General features: G+C 42.8%; 1 non-coding gene across 1 annotated transcript; it reads right to left on the minus strand.

Annotated features, from left to right (window-relative positions):
- Nucleotides 1-15,094: 15,094 nt before the first annotated feature.
- LOC119937557 lies at nt 15,095-15,232 on the minus strand. The gene has a single exon (XR_005454157.1). It is a non-coding gene; the product is annotated as a small nucleolar RNA SNORA7 (small nucleolar RNA).
- Nucleotides 15,233-15,569: the final 337 nt, after the last annotated feature.

Genomic DNA, 15,569 nt, shown 5'->3' on the forward strand with positions numbered 1-15,569 from the left:
TGCAGACTCCTCTCTGATCTCCCATTCTCCTGTCTCTCCCCACTTCAGTCTATACTTCATGCTGCTGCCTGGATCATCTTTGTGCAGAAACGCTATGTATATGTTACTCCCCTCCTCAAAAATCTCCAATGCCTGCCAGTCAACCTACACATCAAACAAAAACTCCTCATTCTCGGCTTCAGGGCTGTCCATCCCCTCGCCCCCTCCTACCTCACCTCCCTTCTCTCCTTCTCCAGCCCAGCCCGCACCCTCCACACCTTTGCTGCTAACCTCCTCACTGTGCCTCGTTCTCACCTGTCCTGCCGTCGACCCCCGGCCCACGTCCTTCCCCTGGCCTGGAATGCCCTCCCTCCGCACAACTGCCAAGCTAGCTCTCTTCCTCCCTTCAAAGCCCTACTGAGAGCTCACCTCCTCCAAGAGGCCTTCCCAGACTGAGCCCCCCCTTTTCCTCTCCTCCTCCTCATCCCCCCCACCCTATCTCCTTCCCCTCCCCACAGCACCAGTATATATGCTTGTATAGATTTATTCCTCTATTTATTTTACTTGTACATATTTACTATTCCATTTATTTTGTTAATGATGTGTATCTAGCTTTATTTCTATTTATTCTGATGACTTGACACCTGTCCACATGTTTTGTTTTGTTGTCTGTCTCCCCCTTCTAGACTGTGAGCCCACTGTTGTGTAGGGACCGTCTCTATACGTTGCCAACTTGTACTTCCCAAGCACTTAGTAAAGTGCTCTGCACACAGTAAGCGCTCAATAAATGCGACTGAATGAATTAAAGAGTGTGAGCCCAGTGTGAAACAGGGACTGTCCAACCCGACTAACTTGAATTAATCCCAGTCCTTAGAACTGTGCTTGGCACATAGAAGCAGTTAACAAGTACCATAATAATTATTATTATGAACCTCATTCTCAAGACTGTAAACTCACTGTGGGCAGTTAATGTGTCTACCAACTCCATTATATTGTAATTATATAATATATAGTGTAATAAATAATTTACATAATAAATAATGTATTATACAACATAACATAAAATATAATATAATATAATATAAAATATAATATAATATAATATAATATATATTGATATATATTAATATATAATAATATAATATATAGAGAAGCCGCATGGCTCAGTGGAAAGAGCCCAGGCTTTGGAGTCAGAGGTCATGGGTTCAAATCCCGACTCCGTCACTTGTCAGCTGTGTGACTTTGGGCAAGTCACTTAACTTCTCTGGGCCTCAGTTCCCTCAACTGTAAAATGGGGATAAAGACTGTGAGCCCCCCGTGGGACAACCTGGTCACCTTGTAACATTCTCAGTGCTTAGAACAGTGCTTTGCACATAGTAAGTGCTTAATAAATGCCATTATTATTATTATTATATAATAATGATAATTATGGTGTTTGTTAAACTCTAGGCACTGAACTGAGCTCTGGGGTGGATGCAAAAAATCAGTTTGGACATAGAACCTGTCCCATGTGGGACTCACAGTCTTTAATCCCCATTTTATAGATGAGGTAACTGAGGCCCAGAGAAGTGAAATGACTTGCCCAAGATCATACAGCAGACAAGTGGTGAAGGCAGGATTAGAACCCATGACCTTCTGACTCCCATACCCCTAATCTGTTCACTACGTCTCCCAATCGCTTAGTACAGTGTTCTGGATACAGTCAATCCAATTGATTGGAGATTGAATTCTTAGAAAACCAACGGCTCCATAGAGTGTTTTGGTTAAAAATGTTGAGGAATGAAAGAGTTAAGGTTGAGATGCCTCCAGCGGGGTGCTTGCCATTTTTAAGGGGACCAGATCCCCAAGATGAAAAAAAATGATGGCATTTATTAAGCACTTACTATATGCAAAGCACTGTTCTAAACGCTGGGGAGGATACAAGGTGATCAGGTTGTCCTATTTGGAGCTCACAGTCTTAATCCCCCTTTTACTGAGGTAACTGAGGCCCAGAGAAGTTAAGTGACTTGCCCAAAGTCACACAGCTGACAATTGGCAGAGTCGGGATTTGAACCCATGACCACTGACTACCAAGCCCGGGCTCTAGTGGTAATAATGTGGATTTTCGCAAAGCACAGGGCTGCCTTGAGGCAACACCAGCACTAACTGAAAATTGAAGAGACGCTCCTCTGTGACTTAGACGGGCCTGTGGCCTCACCACGGCAGGCAAACATGAGCAGTGGATATGGTATTTTGATGCTATTGATGCCTGTCTACTTGCTTTGTTTGGTTTGTTGTCCGTCTCCCCCCTTCTAGACTGTGAGCCCATTGTTGGGTAGGGATGGTCTCTATCTGTTGCTGAATTGTACTTTCCAAGTGCTTACTACAATGCTCTGCACACAGTAAGTGCTCGATAAATACAGTTGAATGAATGATGATTTTAACATCACAAGAGGCTCGTTTGCATTCTCATGGCAAGCATACTTAAACATTCAAGCACACACTGAGTCAATCAGTCATTTTTATTAAACGCTTACTGAGTGCAGCACTGTACTCATTAATGATGGTATTTGTTAAGCGCTTAATGTGCTGCACTCTCTCCACCCTCACGAACTCTGAAATCCCTCTCTCTGATCATAATCTTCTCACCTGCCTCCTCACTCACACTCCTTTCCCCTGTACATCCATATTACTCCCTCACAGAGATCTCTGCTCTCTTGACCCTATCCATCTTTCTGAGCGCCCCACACCCCACCTCGCCTCCCTCTCCTCTCTATTTATTTATTTATTTTACTTGTAGATATCTATTCTATTTATTTTATTTTGTTAATATGTTTTGTTTTGTTCTCTGTCTCCCGCTTCTAGACTGTGAGCCCACTGTTGGGTAGGGACCGTCTCTATATGTTGCCAATTTGTACTTCCCAAGCGCTTAGTACAGTGCTCTGCACACAGTAAACAATAAATATGATTGATTGATTGATTGATAATGTGCAAAGCACTTCTAAGCGCTGAGCACTGGTAGGAAGCATCATGGCACAGTGGATAGAGCACAGGCCTAGGAGTCAGAAGGTCATGGGTTCTAATCCCAGCTCTGCCATTTTTTTGCTGTGTGACTTTGTGACTTTGGGCAAGTCACTTCACTTCTTTCTTTTAGACTGTGAGCCCACTGTTGGGTAGGGACCATCTCTATATGTTGCCAACTTGTACTTCCCAAGCGCTTAGTACAGTGCTTTGCACACAGTAAGCGCTCAATAAATACGATTGATTGATTGTAAAATGGGGATGGAAATGGTGAGCCCCACGTGGGACAGGGACTGTGTCCAACCCAATTTGCTTGTATCCACCTCAGCGCTTTGTACAGTGCCTGGCACATAATAAGCACTTGAGAATTACCAGTTATTATTATTATTATTACTAAGCACTTGGGAGAGTACAATCTAACAATAAGCAGAAACATTCCCTGCCCACAGCGAGCTTACAGTCTAGAGGGGGAGACAGGCATTAATATAAAGAAATTACAGATATGTACATAAGTGCTGTGGGGCAGCGAGAGAGGGATGAATACAGGGAGCAAGTCAGGGTGATGCAGAAGGGAGTAGGAAAGAAGGAAAGGAGGCCTTGGTCAAGGCATGGACAGTAGACTATGTGGACCAGAAAGGTAGTGACCAACATTGCTTCACCCTCTGGGTGGGCACTCACACAAAGCACAGGTGATAAAATATGACTTTGGAGGGAGGGACAGAGGTTGGTCGACAAAGAGAGGTCTGTGGGTAGAGAACACTATGTTGGTCTACAGTCTTGTCAGCAGAGAGGGTTCTTTCAGAGAGAAGTCTGCCCGGGGACCTCGGCAATAAACTCAGCTCTGTTCACACTGCAGATTTCTCAGTAACTGAATAACTGGAGGGCGGGAACTTAACAGAAAATCTGCTCCAAGCCGCTACCAAAAACTACAGACATTGTTTGTGATTGTCTCCAGACTGTGAGCTCGCTGTGGGCAGGAAGGTGTCTTTTTGTTATATTGTACTGTCTCAAGCTCTGAGCACATTGCTTTGTACACAGTGAGCCTGTAGCTTAGTGGAAAGAACCCAGACTTGGGAGTCAGAGGTTGTGGGTTGTAATCCCAGCTCCTCCACTTATCAGCTGTGTGACTTTGGACAAGTCACTTAACTTCTCTGTGCCTCAGTTACCTCAACTGTAAAATGGGAATTAAGACTGTGAACCCAATACGAGACAACCTGATTACCTTGTATCTACCCCTGTACTGAGAACAGTGCTTGGCACATAGTAAGCGCTTAACAAATACCATTATTATTATTATTATTAATAAATATGCAGGGAGCAAGGTGGGTGGGAGGAACTCCTTGGGGTCCTGAAAAAGAAAAAGATTTGAATAAATATCAACATTTTGCCTTACTATACTAATCTATGAACTGGAGGCGGGAGGGAAGTGAAATGTAATGAAATAATGAGTCCAATGCTGTCTCCCGCCTTAGAGTGACAGATTCTATGTAAATCTGTGAGGCATAGAGAATCCACTTTCCCTGGATCAGCTAACAGGAAAATGGGATGGAAGGTGTAGAATATGGAAAATCGAGCAAAACTGGAAGAATAATTCAACACATTAGAAAAGTTGCTAAATCATGCTACTATAACAGGTAGGGCTAGGTTAGCAGCTCCCACATATAAATTGAGATGTGGCAGACATTTTTGGTAAACTCAAGAACGAGAATCTATTCACTCCCGAAGGGGACTACTCCTAGAGAGAAAGCTGTTTTGCATGGGATGTCAGTCAGAAAGGTGGTGATGTCAGCTGGAGTGGAGACAATTATACTTGAGGAATTGACAAGGAGGAGGGACTGAGGAAAAACCGAGGAAAGCTCAAAGACTCACACATTTTCCAGAGGTTGAAGTGGCATGTGATTGCTGTTGTCCAGGAGGCTAGTATTTTAGCAGGGTGAACCGTCAGAAAGACCCTGTGGCCAGGACAGACATAGACCCAGAAGAAGCATCTCATAATAATAATAATGGAATTTATTAAGTGCTTACTATATGCAAAGCACTGTTCTAAGCACTGGGGAGGTTACAAGGTGATCAGGTTGTCCCACGGGAGGCTCACATTCTTAATCCCCATTTTTACAAATGAGGTAACTGAGGCACAGAGAAGTTAAGTGGCTTGCCCAAAGTCACACAGCCGACAATTGGCAGAGCCGGGATTTGAACCCATGACCTCTGACTCCAAAGCCCGGGCTCTTTCCACTGATCCACGCTGCTTCTCATGGCACAGAATCCCTATAAGACCCAGAGTGGTAGTATGTTTTCCCTTTAGGAATAAAGAGGTCATGGGTTCAAATCCCGACTCCACCAATTGTCAGCTGTATGACTTTGGGCAAGTCACTTCACTTCTCTGGGCCTCAGTTTCTGCATCTGTAAAATGGGGATTAAGACTGTGAGCCCCGCCATGGGACAACCTGATCACCTTGTAACCTCCCCAGCGCTTAGTACAGTGCTTTTCACATAGTAAGTGCTTAATAAATGCCATCGTTATTATTAGTAGTAGTAGTAGTATTTGTAGTAGTAGTACTAGTATTTATTAAATACCTACTGTGTGTGCAAAGTGCTCTACTAAGTACAGGTGAAAATTAGACATAGTCCCTGGACCAAAAGGGGCTCACAATCTTAGTACAATGGTATTTGTTAAGCACTCACTATGCACCAGGAACTGTACTAAGCACTGGGGTGGATACAAGCAAATCAAGTTGGACATCGTCCCTTCCCAGGTGGGGCTCACAGTGTCAATCCCCATTTTACAAATGAGGTAAACTGAGGCACAGGGAAGTGAAGTGACTTGCCCAAGGTCAGACAGCAGACAAGTGGAGGAGTCAGAATTAGAACTCATGACCTTCTGACAACCAGGCCTGTGATCTGTCAACTCTGCCATTCTGCTTCTCTAAGCACAAGAGCACTTAATAATAATAATAATAATAATAATAATGGCATTTATTAAGCGCTTACTATGTGCAAAGCACTGTTCTAAGCACTGGGGATGTTACAAGGTGATCAGGTTGTCCCACGTGGGGCTCACAGTCTCAATCCCCATTTTACAGATGAGGTAACTGAGGCCCAGAGAAGTTAAGTGACTTGCCCAAAGTCACACAGCTGACAATTGGCGGAGCCGGGGTTTGAACCCATGACCTCTGACTCCAAAGCCCGTGCTCTTCTCCACTGAGCCACGCTGCTTCTTGAACAAGTACTAGAGGAGAAGAGAGGGTTGGCAACGCACATATACAGAAAGATGAAACCATTAAAGTACTTTGCACGTAGTAAGCACTTAACAAATGCCATCATTATTATTATCAAAGCACAAACCAACATCAGAGGCAAAGACAATGAGAAATAAGTGCTCAATAATAATAATAATGGTATTTTTAAGCGCTTACTATGTGCCAAGCACTGTTCTAAATGTTGGGGTTAATACAAGGTTGTCAGGTTGTCCCACGTTTTATGAGGTAACTGAGGCACAGAGAAGTGAAGTGACTTGCCCAAAGTCACACAGCTGACAAGTGGCGGAGTTGGGATTAGAATTTATGACCTCTGACTCTCAAGCTCGGGCCCTTTCCACTAAGCCACGCTGCTTCTTGATTTCTTCAATAAATGCCATTGATTGATTGACGGGAGAAAGGGAGTAGGGGAAGTGAGGGCCTAGTCAGGGAAGTCTCTTGGAGAAGGTGTGATTTTAAGAAGGCTTTGAAGATGGAGAGAAGAGGGGAAAAGGAAGGTTTCAGACAGGATGGATGTTCTTAGCCCTGGTTCATGATTGTACAGAAATAAAGCCCACCATTTGAACTTCCAGGCGAGAGCCTCCTCAGATTCCAATAGAGACATTTTGATGTAAAATTTTTCTGCATTTCTCTCAAGAAGCTGGGCAATGTCCAGGCCATAAAGGGCTAATTGGCAGTGCCATAGCAACGGCTGCTGCCACGAGGCAATACAGATCCATGCAGCTGGCACCTCTTTGTTTTTCTCTCACATTCTGCTCCTGGGAGTGATGAAAAACAGCCCTTATCCATACACGCTTGATGAAGGGTTGCAGTGGGAATAGTAGCTGTTGCGATTCACAGGGGAGAATTGCTGCAAGAAATCACAAAACAGCCTCTTTAGCAGAGGGAACCGAGGTCTCCAAAGGAGCCTTAGCAAAATTAGGCAACCACTCAGAGACATGTGTCAAGGAACTTGCAGTTCTTATTTTGAGGCATGGGAACTGTAATAAATATTGAGCCACAGATATTGATGGGCACCCAGAGAATTGCAATAAATAAAAAGTAAAAGAAACTAACAACCCCACGCAAAGTTGTGTTTCAGTCCTGGCTGATCTTGCCAACTCAACTTCCTGAGATATGCATAAATACATATGTATATAGCATAATAATAATAATGGCATTTATTAAGTGCTTACTATGTGTAAAGCACTGTTCTAAGTGTTGGGGAGGTTACAAGGTGATCAGGTTGTCCCATGGGGGACTCACAGTCTTAATCCCCATTTTCCAGATGAGGTAACTGAGGCCCAGAGAAGTTAAGTGACTAGCCCAAAGTCACACAGCTGACAATTGGCGGAGCCACAATTTGAATCCATGACCTCTGACTAAAAAGCCTGGGCTCTTTCCACTGAGCCATGCTGCATATATATATATATATATATATATATATATATATATATATATATTTATATGATGTGGATATTTCTAGTTAGATGAATGCATTTAAATCTATTGTACATATAGATGTATTGATCTCAGACTGTTTTGGGAACCTTTCAATTATACTTGGTGCCTTGATATTTCTAAATTCTGGGCAATACTTTCAAAAGGATGGTTGACGTACATCACTTCCCTCTGATGAAAATAAATTAGTGCCGCACTGAAAACTAGACTTTCTCTCTAACAATTTACCCCTCTGTCATTAGTAATCCATCCAGGCTTTCATAATGAGAATGATAACCTTAATAAATCATTCACATATACCACTGTCTCTCAGTAATCAGGATGCATAGAAAACGTAGCATGAATAGAGCACCTCAAAGAACTTGACTGTGAATGTCACTTTGAATGTCACTGGTTACCATTGCTAAATATATCCTACGTGCTATTGTCCTGTAAATCAAGTGAATTAGAGTAGTTAACAGTGATGACTGTTTTTCCCTATTACTGCATAAAAGACCTTTAAGAGAATTCAGATAGAGTCAATTTACCAGATGAGAAATCCTTTTGTTGGTATATAGGTAGTCAGGCATGTGTTAAACATTCTTTGTGCTTTTTGCAAAAGTGCATCAAGAACTTGGATCATTTAGGTGATGAAATTAAAAGCTGATGGCAATTTTGAGGATGATCGGTGGGCAGGGCATGTGTCTACTGGCTTTATTATAATATACTCTCCCAAGTGTTTTGTACAGTGCTTTGCATACAGTAAGCACTCAATAAATATCACTGATTGATAATTATCTAAATCCTCCTATTTTATTTCTATTTAAACCCTGTGATATTTACTGATCAAAATTTTGTTCAATGGTTTCAGATTTCTCTTATAAAATTCCCACATTGCTTTTACTTGTGTTTCTTGGCCTAAGGAGAGTAGTTCATAACTTTCCAACTCTTTGGTTCCAAATACTGAACTATCAGTTCATCAGCTAATCTCTTCCCTTGCTCCTATTAATAATAGTATCTGATTTCACAGTTATTCAATTCTATGGAACTCAAAGAAAGAAAAAAATTCTTCACCGTGGTTGACCCTGTTCCTGAATGTGCTTCTTTTTGTTTCTTGACTCTGACACCAAGAATGCTGCTCCTTCCCAAGTATTTTCTTTCATAGTCTTCCAGCTACCAATCGAGCAAATCAATCAGTGGTATTTATTGAGCACTTACTATGTGCGGAACACTGTACTAAGCACTTGGGTGAGTACAATACAACAGTATTAGCAGGTACATTCCCTGCTGATAATGAATTTACAATCTAGAGGGGATTGAAACTTTTTAGTCTTCATTTTTAAATTTCAACCTAACTCTTTTTACAAAGTGCCACCTCTTATTTTTGGATGACTTTATATAGTGAAGCATGAAGAAATGAAGTGCAAATCCGGGCAGGACCTAGAGATGCAAAGTTGAAATCTATAACTATTGTTTGAATTAAGCAAACCAAAATACTGCTACTGGAATGATATTTTGGTGGGGAAAGTTAAGGAAGGAAGGGTATGAATTATCCAGAATGACTGCCTACATTTAACAGATTCATCAAAGAATTGCATAATTCTCCCTTTACCAGAAAAGTTTCTAGTAAACTACTGGTGCACAGTGAATATTAATAAACTGTCTCTATACTCACTCTTTTAGAGAGCTAACGTGGCATTAACTACTATCTTTGATTACTCTATCCTCAGCACCACAGCATTCATGTACATATCCATAATTTATTTTAACATCTTTCTTCCCCTATAAACTGTAAGGACCTATAGGCAGGGAACCTACTTACCAATGCTCTTATATTGTACCTTCCCAACCACTTCAAATAGTGCTCTGAACACGATAGGTGCTCAGTAAATTAGAGAAGCAGCATGGCTCAGTGGAAAGAGCATGGGCTTTGGAGTCAGAGGTCATGGGTGCAAATCCCACTCCACCACTTGTCAACTGTGTGACATTGGGCAAAGTCACTTAACTTCTCTGTGCCTCAGTTACCTCATCTGTAAAAGGGGGATGAAGAGTGTGAGCCCCATGTGGGACAACCTGATCACCTTGTAACCTCCCCTGTGCTTAGAACAGAGCTTTGCACATAGTAAGTGCTTAATAAATGCCATCATTATCATTGTTATTATCATAAATACCATTGATTTATTGCTGGATTGGTTCAGTCATTCATTCAATCATATTTATTGAGTGCTTACTGTGTGCAGAGCACTGTACTAAGCGCTTGGGAAGTACAAATCGGCAACATATAGAGACAGTCCCTACCCAACAAAGGGCTCATTGGTGACTCTCAAATGTACCTCTCCAACCTAAACCTCTCACCTATTCTTATATTTTCTGCTTCCCCTTTTCTTCAGGACATATCTACAAGGATGTCACACTGACACCTCAAATTCAATATGGACGATAGTAAGCCTCTTATTTTACCTCCCAAAACAAAGCTTCCTAGAAGTAATAGTATTAGTAATAGTAATAGTTGTGGTAGTAATAATCATATTCAAATAATGCTGCACACAGAGCATTGTACTAAGTGCTGGGAAAGTGTAGAAATGGGAATTAGACATGGACTCTGTCACTCAAGGGGCTTTCAATTTATGAATTAAGGTGGGGGAGCAAATTTGAGACAGATGTTTGGGGAACAGTGAAACAATAAAACGTTAAAACAGCATATGAGAAAAGGACAAATACATAGTATACAAAATAAAGACCAAAGTCAGGGGGTGGTTTTGGCTAAGGGAGGATAATTTTAGGATCCTCATGATTCTGAATCCACTGATTGATTACCTGAAGTCACAGTAATTGCTACCATGGCCACTAGACACTAGACTGTATGCTCATTATAGGCAGGGAACATGTCTACCAACTGTTTTATACTGTACTCTCCCAGAAGCTTGACAGCATTCTGCACACAGCAATAATAATAGCAATAATAATAATTGTGGAATTTGTTAGGTGCTTACTACGTGGCAGACTCTATACTAGTGTTGGGATGGATACAAGCAAATTGGTTTGGTCCCAGTCCTTCTCCGGCATGAGGCTCACAGTCTTAATCCCCAGTTTACAGGTGAGGTAACTGAGGAACAGAGAAGTGAAGTGACTTGCTCAAGGCCACACAGCAGGCAAGTGGCAGAGGTGGGATTAGAACCCATGACTTTTTGACTCACCGGCTCACACTCAATCCATTATGCCATGCTGATAGATGCTCAAAAATTGACTGATAGCCTTCCTGCTGTTTTAAGGAGGCCTTATGCTGCAGATGCTATTCTCTTTCTAGCTGGGGTGGTGGCAAGCAGAATTCATTCATTCATTCATTCAGTCGTATTTATTGAGCACTTACTGTGTGCAGAGCACTGTACCAAGCGCTTGAGAAGTCCAAGTTGGCAACATATAGAGACGGTCCCTACCCAGCAGCGGGCTCAGAGTCTAGAAGAATGGGATGGGGTCTCTTCAGTGGTGAGGGGAGCCAGTGCCAGTTCTTGGGGCAGACAGCATAGCTAACACAAAAAGCATTCCGAACTGTCCCATCGCTTTTGAGAACACCAATATCCTCCCGGTCAAGAAGTGTGGAAACTTGTCATCCCTCCAGAATCCTCACAGCCTTTAGCCTTCACATCCAGTCAATGGCTCTTCTCTCCAATTGTTCCTCAATAACTTTTCCCTTTTCACTCAGACAGACGCCACCTCGGTTCACGTGCTGATGGATGCTTGGCTAGGCTACTGCATTGAGTTGCTCCACTGGTCAACCTGCCTTTAACCTCTTTCCCCTTTCAGTGCATATTTGTCTGTTGCTGCCCTTATCAATTACTGCCAATCAGCACACATCTCTCTATTTTTCAAAATCTTCCAATGAGCATCCTTTCCCTCCACATCAAGCAGAAACTCCTGACCCTTGACTTCATGGAGAAGCAGCCTGGTTCAGCGGAAAGAGCATGGGCTTTGGAGTCAAGGGTCATGGGTTCGAATCCGAGCTCACCCGCTTGTCAGCTGTGTGACTTTGGGCAAGTCACTTAACTTCTCTATGCCTCAGTTACCTCATCTGTAAAATGGGGATTAAGACTGTGAGCCCCATGTGGGACAACCTGATCACCTTGTAATGATGGCATTTTAATGATGGCATTTATTAAGCGCTTACTATATGCAAAGCACTGTTCTAAGTGCTGGGGAGGTTACAAGGTGATCAGGTTGTCCCTCAGGGGGCTCACAGTCTTAATCCCCATTTTACAGATGAGGTAACTGAGGTACAGAGAAGTTAAGTGACTTGACCAAAGTCACACAGCTGACAATTGGCAGAGCCGGGGTTTGAACCCATGACCTCTGACTCCAAAGCCCGTGCTCTTTTCACTGAGCTACGCTGCTTCACCTTGTAACCTCCCCAGCGCTTAGAACAGTGCTTTGCACATAGTAAGTGCTTAATAAATGCCATTATTATCATTATTATTATTATTATCATTATGGATCTCCACCAGCTATTTTCATCTTACATATCTGCTCTTTTTACTCACTATTCCCTGGCTCACCCTCCTCATTCCTCCCAAGATCATCTTTGGACTCTACCTTGTCCCTTCTTTGTAGATTCCAACCCTAGAGCATGCTTCCCCCTAGCCTGGAACTATCTTCACCCCCAAATCTGTGGGAAGTAAGCAATTATCTGTACCCATAATCCCACCCCACCAGGAGGTTTTCCTTGATGTCCCCCTTAGATAACCATTCACTCATAGCACTTGGGTACTTTAATCAATCAATCATATTTATTGAGTGCTCAGTGGGTGCAAAGCACTGTACTAAGTACTTAGGAGAATGCAATATAGCAGAGTTGGTAGACATGTTACCTGCCCACAAGAAGTTTACAGTTTAGAGGTTTCAACAGATTTTACAGTCCACTTTAATCCCAGCTCAGAACTTGTAAACAGAATTTTTGAAGCAGCATGGCGTAGTAGATAAAGCACAGGCCTGAGAATCAGAAGGTCAGAAGTTCTAATCCTGCCTCTGCCACTTGTCTTCTGTGTGGTCTTGAACAAGTCACTTCACTTCTCCGTGTCTCAGTTACTTTACCTGTAAAATAGGCATTAAGACTTTGAGCCCCACATAGGTTAGGGACCATGTCCAACCCAATCTGCTTGTAGCCACCCCAACACTTAATACAGTGCCTGATACATAGTAAGCACTTAACAAATAATAATAATAATAATGATGTTGGCATTTATTAAGTGCTTACTATGTGCCTAGCACTGTTCTAAGTGCTGGGGAGGTTACAAGGTGATCAGGTTGTCCCACTGGGGGCTCACAGTATTCATCCCCATGTTACAGATGAGGTAACTGAGGGTCAGAGAAGTTAAATGACTTGCCCAAAGTCACACAGCTGACAGGTGGCAGAGCCGGGTTTTGAACCCATGACCTTTGACTCCAAAGCCTGCGCTTTTTCCACTGAGCCATGCTGCTTCTCAAATACCATAATAATAATTATTATGACATATATTTTTATTTATTTCAATATTGCTATGTATATTCAACTACTTGTTTGGCTGTCCTGTTTATTCAATTACTAGTTTGGCTGTTTTGTTCCAAAATGTTGATGCTGCTTCCTGTTCCTCCAACAGCTTTCACTCTCTGTAGATCGTTCTTTTCAGTCCCCCCCATTAGACTGTATTCTCCTTGAGGACAGGGAATGTGTGTCTCACATCTGTTGTACCCTTCCGGGTGTTTAGTTCAGTGCTCAGCCCTCAGGAGTCATCCAATAAGTGCCTTTTACTGATTGCTTGAGGCCATAGCTTCAGGACGCAATAGTGTTACACTGCACAACTGAACAGGTGACTTGTCTGTCAGTCTGTTGAGCACTTACTGTGTGCCAAGCACTGTACTAAGCACCTGGGGGAGTGCAATATAACAAACACATTCCCTGCCCACAATGAGCTTACCAGTTTAGAAGCAGCTTATAGTCTTTCAGGCTCCAATAGTGGAGACCTGCAGGGTCAGTTGTTCTCTGTGCCAGGCAGGTTCACTGTCTGATCTGTTTCAATCGTATTTCCTGAGTGTTTACTGTGTGCAAAGCACTGTACTAAGTGCTTGGGAGAGTACAATATAACAATAAACAGAAGCATTCCTGCCCACAGCAAGCTCACAGTCTAGAAGGGAAGACAGACATTGGTATTAATAAATAGATAAATAAATAGATAACTTACAGATATATGCAGATATATACATATGTGCTATGATTATCTTGTATCTTCCCAGAACCTAATTCAGAATCCTTGAGGCCAGCAGAGCTTAAGGGACCAGCAACATGGCTCCTGGAGACAGTTCTAGTACAAGCGGCACCAAGGAGAATGCAAAATCCTGAGCACGTGCCAAAAGATTCTGGGGTAGATGGAGAGCAAAATGGCCCAGCCTCTTTTAGATGTCGGTTCTATAAATTATGGACCATCTTCTTCCTTTGTTAATGGCACAGGGCCTTGTTTAATAACGATGGTATTTGTTAAGCGCTTACTATATGCCAGACACTGTTCTAAGCACTGGGTTTAGCTGATGAACTCCAAGTAAAGCAAAGGTTGGAAGACCAATTCCACTGGACTTTCTGCTGCTGGTATATCTGGCAGTGAGGGGCAGAAGCAAGGAATTCCTTAGCTCTCTGACCCCAGGCAAAGGTCCAGAGATGGGAGTGGAATTGTTCCTCTCTCTCTCTCTCTCTCTCTCTCTCATTTTTCCTCTCCCAAATGGATGGCAGTCCCCCTTAATATCGCCTTTTTTCCTTATCTGTGTCTATTGACCAGGCCTAGGAAAGGGACGAAAGCTCATCCTGAGAGACTGCAACAAGTTCTCAACAATGACAAAGCTAGTCCCCAGTCTGCACTACACTCTAATCTACTAACAGAAAATGTCTGCTCTTGGCAGATATCCTTTTCTCCGCAGAAACTAAATAAGACTACTGAATTGGGACCATTATATCCTTTCTGTTTTTCTCATTTCCTTTATTCACTTTTCATCACCACCTCTCAAAGATTGCCTTCTTATCTGCTTAACAGAGCCACATTCTTCGCTAAATGTCTCCTTTCAGGAATACAGTCTATATGCAAATGATCTTTTTCAAGAAATCATTTAGGTTTAAGACGCTTCCCATCTAATTTCCTTATTTGGAGGTTATTTCTTGTGGGTTGTTTCTTCACTGTTTTGATGACACTGGAATGTCTTGTCTTACGCTGTCGGGTTGTTAAAAACCCATAGAGGCTCCATGGACACATCTCTCCCAGAATGACCCACCACCATCTTCAATCATTCTGGTCGTGTGTCCGTAGAGGTTTCTTAGTAAAAATATGGAAGTGGTTTACCACTGCCTTTGTCAACGCAATAAACTTGAATCTTCACCCTTGACTTTCTCCCATGGCGCTGCTGCCCAGCACAGGTGACTTTTGATTTGTAGCAGATTGCCTTCCACTCGCTAGCCACTGCCCAAGCTAGGAATGGAATGGATAAGCCTCTGCTTGACTCTTCCTCCTGTAGCTGGGACTGGTAGAGAACCAGAAACTCTCCAGGTGTGATCCTGAGAGGGGATGTTCGTATGGGATGTGTGAACCTGTTCATGTCTCCTGATCCCCCAGATGGCTTGGCTAGGTTAAAAACCTAGCCAAAGTTCTTAATCCTGCTTTTCAACCCTGGCTAATTCGAGAATATAATAATGGCATTTATTAAGCGCTTACTATGTGCAAAGCACTGTTCTAAGCGCTGAGAAGCAGCATAGTCTAGTGGAAAGGGCATAGGCCTGGGAGTTAGAGGACATGGCTACTAATCTGCCCATCCGCCAAGCTAGCTCTCTTCCTCCCTTCAAGACCCTACTGAGAGCTCACCTCCTCCAGGAGGCCTTCCCAGACTGAGCCCCCTCCTTCCTCT

The sequence above is a fragment of the Tachyglossus aculeatus genome, chromosome 1 (assembly GCF_015852505.1).
Source record: "Tachyglossus aculeatus isolate mTacAcu1 chromosome 1, mTacAcu1.pri, whole genome shotgun sequence".
NCBI classification, from domain to species: Eukaryota; Metazoa; Chordata; class Mammalia; order Monotremata; family Tachyglossidae; genus Tachyglossus; species Tachyglossus aculeatus.